This window comes from Penaeus chinensis, chromosome 2, assembly GCF_019202785.1.
Source record: "Penaeus chinensis breed Huanghai No. 1 chromosome 2, ASM1920278v2, whole genome shotgun sequence".
NCBI classification, from domain to species: Eukaryota; Metazoa; Arthropoda; class Malacostraca; order Decapoda; family Penaeidae; genus Penaeus; species Penaeus chinensis.
The window spans coordinates 28,499,655-28,512,154 of NC_061820.1; the positions used below are offsets into that span (position 1 = coordinate 28,499,655).

Sequence of the window (12,500 nt, forward strand, 5' to 3'; positions counted from 1 at the left end):
GTACTTCTGAGATTTTTTGCGACAGTTTTCTCAAAACGCATTCATAATATGCACATGTAATTGTTTTCTTGCTCTCGAGGAAGTCAACCAGCAAAATCCCTTCTGCATCTCAGAAGTATGTGGCCATGACCTTTCCTTTAAACGGTCACATTTTGCTTTGACTGGTCCACTTCCACTCCTAGGCAGCCACTACTTTGATTGAATTTTGACTGGTAGAGTCATGTTTTATTCACTGTCACAATTCTTTGCAGAAAAGATTCAGAGTCCTCATCCAAATTGTTCAAAATTTCCATTGAAAGATCTACCCTGATATTGAGTGTGTCTACTACTTATTCAATGGTTATTCGTCTATCCTTTTCAATCATGTCGCGAACAGCATCAATATTTTCTTCGCAAACTGACGTTGATGGCCTGCCACTGCGGGCTCATCTTCAATTTCGTTCCTTCTACTTCTGAACCGACTTATCCATTTGTAGGATGTTGATTTCTTTAGGGCACCATAAACTTGTTCCAGGGTGTCAATGATTTGCCTATTCTCTCAACCGAGTTTCACGAACTTTTTGAAACCCCCTCGCATATGCATATACATATACATATTGTTTGCACACATAACTGTATGTATGTATGATTATTTATATATGTATAGTCATAGATTTACATAAACATATATACATATATGTAAAGGGTTTATTTGGTTATACTGATGGTTATGGTGATGATGCCACATCAATCGATGCTTCCAGCCGCCGGCTGATTATTTGCTTGTTTTTGGGTTGCGTGTGCCTGTTCGTTTGTTGCGTGTGAAAGGAGTTTGACCCTTAGCTTCGACGGTCGCTTAGCTTCGATCTTCTCGACTGATCACATGTGAGGACACCGACTTCTACACTCTACGCATATGATGGCTATACAGATTTGGTAAAATGTAGTTTCAATAATATATGGAATTGACAAAGTACCTACTGTAATGGTTTTCAGTCTCTTTTTATGTGGCTCATGAGCAAACCAGAGAGAAAGTACACCAGCCTTTACTCTTAACATGGTCCAGTTCATACCTTGGCGCCATGAATCTCGGCGCCACGAACTCGCCTTGTTACAACTTCTCAATTATATTATCGATTTTCTTGTTTCATTTGTGAATATTTGGGAATATACATTTGGATTGTGAATACAAGTTTCTTTTATTCCCCGAGTGGCTAAATCATCCAGAGATCATACTAAAAAAAACAAAAGCGTCTACAAAGACCATAACAAAAGCAAAACTCCTGACAATATGTAAAATTTCATCCATGTTTTTATTATTTGTATACACATATATTGTCTTTATGCATATATATATATATATATGTGTGTATATACCATATATGTATGAATATGGATACATACATATATGTAAATGCAATGCATATACATAAATACATATGTATATTATATAAAATATTTACATATGTATACATGAGAGTGTACTCACATATATATATATATATATATGTATATATACATATATATACAAGTCATCCATACACGAATCACGATTTATTATTTCTTTCAAAGTTATACTGACATGCATGATTATTATTTCATTCCACTTTTAATTTTTTAACCAGTTAAATTTTTGGGCCTGACCGGGATTTGAACCCGGGACCTCTCGCACCCAAAGCGAGAATCATACCCCTAGACCATCAGGCCGTCATGCAGTATGTACAGTTCAAAGAGTAAAGTTTTAAAAGGCAAGTTTACTGAAACACACTTGATGGCAGTCATCATGGCTCCACCATCAGCTACCAGATTTCCTTTCTATGTAGTGATTAATATTTATCTCATGATTGCAAACATGGTGGTACCTTTCCCGAGCGGAGTCTAGCTCTTGCATAAATCCCGTTTCTATATTTAAAGTGCAATAGTTTCCAACCAACAATAATGTTTATAAAATAATAATAATGATTATTATAACAAATACAATGATAGTAACAACAGTATGCTTCTTATTATAATTTTTTTATTAGTATTATTCTTATTACCATAGACAACTTGAAAAGTGCTACTGTATAAGAAAATACTACTACTACTAATAATAATAATAATAATAATAATAATAATAATGATAATAATAACTAAATAATAAATGATAAATACAAATAATGCACCATGAATTGTTCAGTCGCGATGAGATCGTTTTCACATATAAATATAGCAAGAAATAAATTAGATCAGCTGAACGGATGAGGACAGGGAAAGTATGGTAACTGTACCTCCAAGTATGAGTATGAAGTAATGACAGAAATGATTTTTAAAGGACAAATATAAGTATTTTCTTCTTCCTTTTTTCTTGGTCATTCCATATTCGCGCGTTCTTTTAAAAGTAGCACATTTATCGATACTGTGAAGAAGCTCTTGCTAGGATTTTTATTTCCAAGTACCGAAATAAAAAAAATATTTCTGAATAATGAAGCAGGGTCTTGCACGAGGGAGGTTAGCCACCCACTCCCTCTCTTCCGCGCAAGAATACCCATATTTTTAATACTGATTCGGGGGTTGAATAACGGTCTGGGTCCAAAGGGTGCGAACCGTCAATCTCCGACACTTATTTGAGTTTGGCGTGAGAATGAATGAATAATGACATGTACTTTTTTCCCTCATTACAATAATATGAATATCGTGTAACCATTAGATAAATTAAAGTTTACGGAAAGTTGATCAAAACATCGCGTCTCTTTCTCGAAAATAAGAGACGTATCACAAGATGCATAAAATTAATGCAAATGACAATGATTATGCCAGTGACTATGTTATAAAGGAAAATTAGTATTTCTTTTATAAAATAACTAATGCTGAAATAATATCAAACATTTACATTTACCTCAACACACATGTATATCTATATGTGTATATATATTATATATTAATATATATATATATATATATATATATATATACGTATATATACACATATACGTATATATGTATGTAATATATATGTATATGCATGTGTGTGCATGTATATACCAATATATTGACACATACATACTTATGAATGTAAGTATATATTTATATGTATATATATACTTCAATACATATGTATGTATGTATACATGGGTGTGGGTATGTGCGCGCGCGCCTATATGCGTGTACATATAAATAATATAACTAATAGAAATGTACACGTAAGCAAACAAACATTATCTACATATGTGTCATGGGAGTGAATTTATACACACATCCGTACTGGTCGTTAATAGTCACTTTATTAAACCTCATATCAATATTGCTTTGATATCCTATCATTCAAAAAAATACATGGGCCTGACCGGGATTTGAACCCGGGAAAATCATACCCCTAGACCATCAGGCCGTTCGACAATCTCTGTGTAGGAAGTCAGGTACAACTTTCTCACGCGATCTCTCCCGCTAGCGATCACTGACACTCCGCCCTCATCCCATTGTATTTGTTGCGCTTGAGTATCGCATGTCATCCATCCCGTAGATATTTTACATTAAACTCAAATGCAAATTATTTTAAACTAACAAGTAGAAACATCACGACATTAAGTCTATGAAAATAAGTTTCTCAAGGTATTTCGCTGTTTAGGTGAAATTGTGCTTCAAATTATTTACCTTTTGACACACGGATATATATATGCACATATGCCTATATATATATATATATATATATATATATATGTGTGTGTGTGTGTGTGTGTGTGTGTGTGTGTGTGTGTGTGTGTGTGTGTATACTGTTTATATAAATATATATATGCATATATACTGTTTATATAAATATATATATGTGTGTGTCTGTGTATATATACTGTGTATATACATATGTATGCACATGTTAATGTATATGTACAGGTCCGGAATTATATTTCAGTACACTTGCTGGGTCCCACTTTTGTACATCTGGCAGCCACTTTGATGTAAACATAGCGAAAATAGTATGTTTATGAATGAAGCGAAAACCCTAGGTTGTTTGTAACAAAGAGTGTGATTGGTTGAATAAAAAAGACTAACAAGTGTATTAGTATCATTTTTTGGAAACTACTTAAGCCATTTCATCTTTCGCTTTCTACAAACGAGTGATAACAAAACATGTAGTATTAATTGTCGCTGACTTTGCAGTAAGATATTTTATAAAATGCAATTTCCTGGAATTGTTTATCGAAATGGCAACACCTATGGAGGTGAGGCGGCATTTTCCCCTTCTTTCAACACAATTTTCGGTTATAGCCGCATATTACTTGAAACATAACGTTTCATTTTTTTTAATAATCTTTGCATGACAGCTAAATTAAATAACAATCTATATAAAACCGCTGATACCATTGTAAATGTTTCTCTTGGGCCGTGGCTACACCATCCAGTAGCGGCTAACCGAACTAATGAAGTGACTAGGTTCTTTCTTTTCGTCACTAAAATGATCATATAAACAGAAAACACGCTACATCATTGTCTTCGTTGTCTAACACACGGCACAGACGTGACGTGCTTCTGTGAGGTCTCAGTTTCCTCTGTAACACTTTCCATTCCCTTTTTCTCTCGGGAGGTTCTTTCATTAGCGGTTTCCCAAACATTGACAATATTCGTCCAAACATTTTTCATCCGGTTTGAGTCACATGCTTTGCTTGGCCGTGGAAGGACTTCCATGTGGTTTTCGTCACTGATCCACTTCGTAACTGCCCTTAATGTGTGTTTTGGTTATCCTGCACGAATATGATTGTGTCTGGGAAATACTAAGGCATAACAGCGTACTGATGGTAAGAATGTTTCTTCTAATAATTCAGAATATCTTTCTAAATTGCATCTCTAACGAGTTCACCAACACCATGCATGAAATCCATGCATAAAGTCACACGGCCACCCCCGCTTTTCATAGATATTTCGTCTGTCACATCTGAAAAAGTAAATAATGATAGATAATCAAAACATCAAATATGACGCACTATTATATATAAACGTATAGCTCTATCTGAATTTGAACTGAATTAATATAGGAACAAACTGAAAAAAGTTAATGATATTTACTCCTATTATCTCTCATCCAGCAATGGAGCTTCCCGTGCGCTCTCCATATACTGCTAGGCGATCTGGAAGCGATGTTGGCAATTTTGTTTTGTCTACTTCTCTTTGACAACGTTCTCTGATGAATCTCACCTACATGTAGTCGTTTTCTTCACCGTGCAGCTTGCTAGAGGGAACTGTAGGTTGTACAGGTGAAGGGGCATCCGGAACCTACATTTTTCACCTGTATACTATCGAGCGTGAGATACCCGGCCCTCTGGTTATTTCACTGGGAGATAACTTCCTTTCCCGCATCCAGATAATGCGGCCTCTACTTGTAATTTCATATTGCTTAGCGTCCATCTTGAAAAAGCTTGGCAGCCTCATTTTCAGCTCAGATTTCCCACATGACGTCATATACCATCGAACATATTTTCTTTCTTGTTTAGCATATATTAGGGTTAGCCGTGAAATGAAAATTCAGGAATTTATGAAGATTTATTATCATCAAGAGTATCAGATATACGATTTCGTGTTTTTTTGTTATTTGTTTTTTTTTGTTTTTCTAGGTGTTTTATCTTCAAACTACTTAAGTCCCGGGTGGACAAACAACCCTTTAGATAACTAGATGTCAGCTGATCGAATGCGAAACTAAATATTTCTAAAGACATCACACATACACACACGCACATACACACATACGCACATACACGCATACGCACATACACGCACACACACTCACTCACTCACTCACTCACTCACTCACACATATAGATACACACACACACACACACACACACACTCACTCACTCACTCACTCACTCACTCACTCACTCATTCACTCACTCACTCGCCCACTCACACACACACTACTGGATGGTGCAACTACGAGAACTATTCACATAGTTATCGGCTAATTTGAAGATTTTTTTTTTTTTTTTATCTGATACAGCTGCCATACATAGATATTTAAAGCATGAAGCTTTTTCAGATTTCAAGAAATATGTAGCTATACTTGCTGTGTTGAAAGAAGTGGGAAATGCCGCCTCACCTCTATAGGTGTTGCCATTTCGATAAACAAGCAATTCCAGGAAATCGTTTTCGAAAAATATCCCACAACAGATAAAAAGATAATGAATACTACATGTTTTGTTATCAACTAAAGATCAAATGGCTTACCCAGTTTCCAAAAGTATATACTAGTACACGTATCACGTATACTGCCAATCACACTGTTATAGTAAACGGCAGGTTTTCGTCTCATTCATAAAAATACTATTTACGCTCTGTTTACATCGGTGGCTGCTAGATGTACGAAAGTGGGACCCACTTTCGTACATTCCGCAACTGTATATATACATATTTATACATTTGCATGTATACATATATATTTATATAAATGCATATATATATACCTTTATAGACTGCACACATACATATAATTGTATATATGTATGAATATTTATATATGTACTCGAAGGCTTAGTCATCACCACGGGAACAACACGAGGGCGAAGAGGATGCGAATGGGGGAAACAAGTCGGGGGGAGATGCCAAAAACAGAATAACATCGCGAGGACTCGAGCACATTCCTCATAAAAAATACGGCCAACAGGACAAGACGCAGATGAAAAAAGCGCCCTATTACTCAAACTGGCGAAATCATCATGTGACAGAGTGTGAAACCACGTGATGAGCCAATAGAAGCTAAAAAGAAATCGCGAGTGCGAAGCAACAAGCAAATCTAATCGATCTCAATATAGATCATATTTTCTCAGTATGTAAAATTAATTCGGGTGACCAGGTAGAACATGTTAGTAGTGATAAATGTAGTTAAAATTTGCTGGGACACAGAAAAGCCCTGATGCGGGTATCTTTCCAACTATAAGAAATGCTTAAGGGATAACTAGCAAGGGCGTGACCGGATGAGCTTCATACCGAAAGTAAAAGGACGCTCAGTGGCGGAGAATGTGGATTTCGGAGTAGCGTCCAGTAGCCATATTCATTTCGGTGACCCCGTTTAAAGTATTTTAGTGTACCATCCTGGTGGAACATAGTATACTAAAAATGGAAGACAGTTATATGGGAATACAATTCTGGAACTTAGGATTAGGAAGAAAATTGAGATTTATATGAACATATAATGAAACCGCTAATGGTATAGCAACATTGTGTTTATAGTAAATGGTGAAAACAAAGAAATGTGCTAAACATCATACATATACTTTTTTTTATTATTGACAGTTAATTAAATAGAGAGGTTAGTTTAAAAGTGTATTTATATAATTCAGTGATTTCCAAGATTGATAGCTCAGCAGAAGTGTGTAGGCAGTGACGAGTCCTGTTGTTTTCCGACAGAGCCTCAGACTGAATTTTTGTCTATCAAGTGTTTGCTTTTGTCATGATTATTACTTTACATGCTTTATGTTTGATTAACTTACATAGAAATGCAACTTAATTTGAGATTATTGTAATTAACTATTTGTTTTTCTTATGATCACTATTCTCTTGTTATAATATTCAATTCACTGAGCATATGTATTGTAATTTAACTATTTACATCTCTGGTGATCATTATTCTTTTTGTATCTCAAATTCACTCATTAACTTTCAGATATTGATAAAGGTTTTTATGATGATTGTTGTTTTGTTTTATATTTAATTCATTAAAATGTGAAATAGTTTTGAATGTTTATTTAGTTTCGTGACTGATGATTATATTACAGTGAATCATAATTGTTTAGTTGTATGTAAAAAGTCAAGAATCTAAATATTATTATTATTTTTTTATAAACTTTGTAATTTCATTATAAAGCGTTGATAATTTTCAAAGATTTCACTTAATCATTCTAATTAATACTAATTAGTAGTGTTATTATCATGTTTTAAATTATTGAAGTTAAACTATAATTAATGAGAAAATTTGAACAATTTATTAATCTAACATGATGTCTTGATACACAATAGCATTTAATAAAATGTAGAATAGGGGTCCACAACATAAATATATAAAAATGTGTATATATTTATATTATTTGTGTACATACATTGTAGATATACATATATAAGCATATATGTATGTATATCGTACATAGATAAATATGTATATACATGTGTAATTTATAGATACAGATGCACATATGTATATGTGTACTCACATATGTATAAAAGTCATTCATGCACTAATACACAATTTATTTTTGAAAAATTACACTGCATAATTATTACTTTATTCCATTTTTATATTCTAAAATCAGTTAAAAATGTTGGGCCTGACCGGGATTTGAACCCGGGACCTCTCGCACCCAAAGCGAGAATCATACCCCTAGACCATCAGGCCGACATGCAACTCGTATAGTAAAGATTGAAGAGTAAAATTTAAAAGTTCACCACAACATTTGCTTGCGGTCAATCGTGGCTTCACCATTTGCTGCCAAATTTCCTTTTCATCTGTTGATTAAAGTGTAGTGGTTTCCACCTATCAGCAATGGTTATAATAACATATACAATGATAGCAACAACAATATGTCCCCTCTTATTACTTCTGTTCTTACCATAGAGATGTACTTTCTTTCAAACTACTTGAAAAGTGCTACTGTATAAGAAAATGATAATAAGAATAGTAACAATAATAAGAGTGATTATAATAATTATAAATGATAATGATGTTAATAATAAAAATAATAATAATAATAAACAAAAAATTATTGGACCATGAATTGTTCAAACACGACGAGTTCGTTTTCACATCGGATGTAAATATAGCAAGAAATACATTAAATCAGATGTACGGATGAGGATGGAAAACGAGAGTATAAAGTAAAGGCAAAAGTGATTTAGAAAAGAGAACTAATATAAGTATTTCATGTTTTTTTTTTCCTTCTTTTTCTTTGGTTATTCCATATTCGCATGTTCTTTTAAAAGTAACAAATTTGTCGATACTTTGAGGTAGCTCTTAGTTATAAGGATTTTGATTTCCTGGTAACGATGTGAAATAAGAAATATATATATATTTATATATAAGTAGCAGAATAATGAGGCGGGATCTTGCAAGAGGTAGCTTAGCCACCCCCTCACTCTCTTCCTCGCAAGAATACCCATATTTTTAATACTAATCCGGAGGCTTAAAAAGGTTCCGGGAAGTCACTTTCCGACACTTGCTCACTTGAGAGTGATTTTTTTCTATTTTCATAAGAATTTTCTGTTTATATATTTTGTCTGCATTTTTAAAGCAATAATGATATCAGTCTATATCCGGTGAAGAAAAAAATTATATGAGTAACGAAATTTATTTATTTATTTATTTTCTACAAAAAAATATAAATATCGTGTAATCAATAAATGATTTCAAGTATATTGAAGGATGTGCCTATACCATATGCTAATAAGCATTTACGTCTGAGAAAATAAACACAGACCTTTTGTATACACGTTCGATAAATGTTTCGTGAACATTTATGAATTATAATACAAAACAGAACGTAGAGATATGAAAAAAATGTGGACCATGCCACAATTCAAAAGCAGCTGGCTATAAAGACATCACGTCCGTTTCTCGAAAATAACATTAGAAACTATCACAAAATACATGAAATGAAGGCAAATGAAAGCGTATGGCTGATATGTTATAAATATAATGAGTATTTATTTTATAAGATAAATATAATACTGAAATAATATCATATTTACCTTTACATGCACATGTTTATGTATATATGTATATAAGTATATAATATATATATATATATATATATATATATATATATATATATATATATATGCATACTTACGTATATACTGTATACATATACATTTGTGTATATATAAACACATGTATAGTTACACATGTATACATGTAACATATAAACGTATGTATACATATTTATGCATATATATGTTTATATATTACACTATTATATATGTACATCTGTATGTACATATATATATATATATATATATATATATGAGGGTGTGGGTATGTATGCGCGCGCGTATATATGCGCGTACATATTAGCTTTAGATAACTAATAGAAATGTACACGTAAACAAGCAAACACACATATGTCTGTGGAAAAATGTACATATATATATATATGTGTGTGTGTGTGTGTGTGTGTGTGCGTGTGTGTGTGTGTGTAAACAAATGTCACGGGAGAGAGCTTATATACACACAACACACCCGTACTGGTTATTGTTAGTCACTATATTAAACTTAACATCAATGGCCATATCGTTTTGATATCATTCAAAAAGCAGATGGGCCTGACCGGGATTTGAACCCGGGACCTCTCGCACCCTAAGCGAAAATCATACCCCTAGACCATCAGGCCGTTCGAGAATCTCTGTGTAGGAAGTCAGGTACAACTTTCTCACGCGATCTCTCCCGCTAGCGGTCACGGACACTCCGCCCACATCCCGTTGCGCTTGAGTATCACATTCCATTGCACAACTTGAGGATTAACACGCCAGAAATAGAATATGAATGTTATATATTCACTTGTCATGTCTGTATCACATCTATCCCGTAGATCTATTGCATTAAACTTTTGTGTAGAATATCTAAAATTAACAAACAAAAACATCGTGGCGTCTATGAAAATGAGGTTCACAAGACATTTCACTTTCGACACTTTTTTTTTTCTCTCTCTCTCTCTATCTACGTATTTTTAGATTTGGTGAGGTGTTCTTTAACAACTTGCCTTTTGACACACATATTTGCATACATACACACATATATATACATTTATATTCATAAACATTGTATATATACATATATATGCATCTTTTTGTATATATGCATATGTATGTATACATATATATTCATATATGTGCATACATATATATTCATATATATGCATACATATATTCATATATATGCATACATATATATTCATATATATGCATACATATATATTCATATATATGCATATATTGTCTGCAGTCACACTCATGCATATATATACATAAGTATGTATGTATACATGCATATATATATATATATATATATATATACTCGTACGTATATGTCCATGTGTATATATGCATATATATACTCGTACATACGAGGGGGCTTAAAAAAGTACGTGAAAAAGGACTATATGAAAAAACTGATTCATTTATGCTTATTTTTGAAGGTCAATACACTTATGCGAACGTTGATACCAGCCTGAGTAAAACAGTCATGTGATCTGAATCATGTCAAAGCAGCTCTATTTACATCTTCAACCGATGAAAAATCGGTTCCTTTCAATATGTTTACGTTTAGAAACAAAAGGAAGTCGGATGGGGCTAAATCGGGGTTGTAAGGTGGATGTCGGACGATTTCCCAAGGAACAGCCCTTGTTTGCCGTGCGCCGTGAACGGGTTCATTGTCGTGGTTTAAGAGAACGCACTTATTCAGCTTTCTAGGGCGTACTTCTGAGATTTTTTGCGACAGTTTTCTCAAAACGCATTCATAATATGCACATGTAATTGTTTTCTTGCTCTCGAGGAAGTCAACCAGCAAAATCCCTTCTGCATCTCAGAAGTATGTGGCCATGACCTTTCCTTTTGAACGGTCACATTTTGCTTTGACTGGTCCACTTCCACTCCTAGGCAGCCACTACTTTGATTGAATTTTGACTGGTAGAGTCATGTTTTATTCACTGTCACAATTCTTTGCAGAAAAGATTCAGAGTCCTCATCCAAATTGTTCAAAATTTCCATTGAAAGATCTACCCTTGTTTGCTGCTGATCTGGGTGCAACAGCCTAGGGACCCATCGAGCGGAAAGCTTGCTTAGCCCAAACTCTCTAAAAGAATTGTGTGTGCAGAACCCACAGATATTGAGTGTGTCTGCTACTTATTCAATGGTTATTCGTCTATCCTTTTCAATCATGTCGCGAACAGCATCAATATTTTCTTCGCAAACTGACGTTGATGAACTTTTTGAAACCCCCTCGCATATGCATATACATATACATATTGTTTGCACACATAACTGTATGTATGTATGGTTATTTATATATGTATAGTCATAGATTTACATAAACATATATACATATATGTAAAGGGTTTATTTGGTTATACTGATGGTTATGGAGATGATGCCACATCAATCGATGCTTCCAGCCGCCGGCTGATTATTTGCTTGTTTTTGGGTTGCGTGTGCCTGTTCGTTTGTTGCGTGTGAAAGGAGTTTGACCCTTAGCTTCGACGGTCGCTTAGCTTCGATCTTCTCGACTGATCACATGTGAGGACACCGACTTCTACACTCTACGCATATGATGGCTATACAGATTTGGTAAAATGTAGTTTCAATAATATATGGAATTGATAAAGTACCCACTGTAATGGTTTTCAGTCTCTTTTTATGTGGCTCATGAGCAAACCAGAGAGAAAGTACACCAGCCTTTACTCTTAACATGGTCCAGTTCATACCTTCGCGCCATGAATCTCGGCGCCACGAACTCGCCTTATTACAACTTCTCAAATATATTATCGATTTTCTTGTTTCATTTGTGAATA

General features: G+C 34.0%; 3 non-coding genes across 3 annotated transcripts; all 3 read right to left on the minus strand.

Moving 5' to 3' along the window:
• Nucleotides 1-1,614: 1,614 nt before the first annotated feature.
• On the minus strand, nucleotides 1,615-1,686 carry Trnap-ugg. Its single transcript has one exon. It is a non-coding gene; the product is annotated as a tRNA-Pro (tRNA).
• Nucleotides 1,687-8,263: 6,577 nt separating this feature from the next.
• Nucleotides 8,264-8,335, minus strand: Trnap-ugg. Its single transcript has one exon. It is a non-coding gene; the product is annotated as a tRNA-Pro (tRNA).
• Nucleotides 8,336-10,253: 1,918 nt separating this feature from the next.
• On the minus strand, nucleotides 10,254-10,325 carry Trnap-agg. Its single transcript has one exon. It is a non-coding gene; the product is annotated as a tRNA-Pro (tRNA).
• Between the last annotated feature and the right edge of the window lie 2,175 nt (nucleotides 10,326-12,500).